The sequence below is a fragment of the Peromyscus californicus genome, unplaced genomic scaffold, assembly GCF_007827085.1.
Source record: "Peromyscus californicus insignis strain IS unplaced genomic scaffold, ASM782708v3 Scaffold_6__1_contigs__length_162567912, whole genome shotgun sequence".
NCBI lineage: Eukaryota > Metazoa > Chordata > Mammalia > Rodentia > Cricetidae > Peromyscus > Peromyscus californicus.
The window spans coordinates 42,052,501-42,054,386 of NW_026294584.1; the positions used below are offsets into that span (position 1 = coordinate 42,052,501).

The 1,886-nt window shown below is 41.7% G+C and overlaps 1 pseudogene; it reads left to right on the top strand.

Annotated features, from left to right (window-relative positions):
- Nucleotides 1-914: 914 nt before the first annotated feature.
- LOC128098402 (small nuclear ribonucleoprotein Sm D1-like) lies at nucleotides 915-1,268 on the top strand (annotated as a pseudogene).
- The last annotated feature ends 618 nt before the right edge of the window (nucleotides 1,269-1,886 follow it).

Below are 1,886 nucleotides of genomic sequence, written 5' to 3' on the forward strand. Positions count from 1 at the left end.
AAAAGATTTTTACCAACTACACATCCAATGGAAGACTAATATCCAGAAGATATAAAGAACTCAAGAAACTAGATATCAAGAAAACAGGTAACTCGTTTTAAAAACGGAGCACGGGTCCAAACAAAGACTTCTTAAATGAGGAAATTCAAAAGACTGAGAAACATTTAAATGTTCAACATCCTTAACCATCAGGGAAATGCAAATCAAAACTACTTTGAGATTTCATCTTACACCAGTCAGAATGACTAAGATCAAAAAAAACCAAGTGACAGCTCACGCTTTCGAGGATGTGGAGTGAGGAGAACACTCATTCTTTGCTGTTGGGAATGCAAACTTATATAGTCACTGTGGAAATCAGTGTGGTAGTTCCTTAGGAAGATGAGATTAGATCTACCTCAAGATTCAGCTATACCACTCTTGGGCATATTCCCAAAGGACACTTCGTCCTACCAACAGAGACACTTGCTCAAACATGTTCACTGCTGCTCTATTCATAATAGCCAGAAATTAGAAACAGCCAAATGTCTCTCAACAGAAGAATGGATAAAGAAAATGTGGTATATATACAAAACGGAGTATTACTCAGCCATTAAAAAAATGAAATCAAGCTGGGTGGTGGTGGCGCACGCCTTTAATCCCAGCACTCAGGAGGCAGAGCCAGGACGATCTCTGTGAGTTCAAGGCCAGCCTGGTCTACAGAGCGAGATCCAGGAAAGGTGCAAAGCTACACGGAGAAACCCTGTCTTGAAAAACAAACAAAAAAAACAAAAAGAAAGAAAGAAAGAAAAGGAAAGGAAGGGAGGGAGGGAGGGAGGGAGGGAGGGAGGAAGGAAGGAAGGAAGGAAGGAAGGATGGAAGGAAGGAAGGAAAGAAGGAAGAAATCGGTGTCCAGTTGGACCAGATGCACCACTAGGATGAAGCTCATAAGATTTTTGATGAAACTGAGTCATGAAACTGTAACCACTGAATTGAAGAATGGAGCACAAGTCCACGGAACAATCCCAGCTGTGGATGTTAGCATGAATGCACATCTTAAAGCTGTGAAAATGACCCTGGAGAACAGAGAACCTATACAGCTGGAAACACTGAATGTTTGAGGAAAAAACATTCGATACTTTTTTCTACTAGACAGCTTACCTCTAGAATCATGACTTGTAGATGCTGAACCTAAGGTAAAATCGAAGAAAAGGGGAACTGTTGCAGGAAGAGGCCAAGGTAGAGAAAGAAGATGTGGTCGTGGCAGAGGAGGAGAGGGTCCTAGGCAATAATGTCTTTCAAGATTACTGTTTCGGGCCGGGCGGTGGTGGCGCACGCCTTTAATCCCAGCACTCGGGAGGCAGAGCCAGGCGGATCTCTGTGAGTTCGAGGCCAGCCTGGGCTACCAAGTGAGTTCCAGGAAAGGCACAAAGCTACACAGAGAAACCCTGTCTCGAAAAACCAAAAAAAAAAAAAAAAAAAAAAAAAAAAAAGATTACTGTTTCAAGTGATAAGGCATTGGGGGATAGTTTTTGTACAGGTTTTGTTTGTTTGCCAGATTTTAATAAACGTAAGTGTGGGGAAAAAATGAAATTCACAGGTAAATGTAGGGAACTAGAAAAAAATCATCCTGAGTTAGGTATTATGCTAGCTAAAGAAACTATTTTGTGCTAGGCATCCATCTTGGTACCCAAGAGCTATTTGTCTCTGACTTAAGTTCCTGGAAGATAAGTTCCCAGCAGCCTTGACTCCTCGACCCTTACCAAAAATGTGCAGCCATAACCACCTGCTTGTTATTATATGACTAACTGCTGGTTTGGGCTTCTTTAACTTGCTTATGCAGACATTCAAGGACTATTTTGAGGTCATGTAATCTTGGCAGAGCAGAATAGCTCTTATGGCTTCCTCTT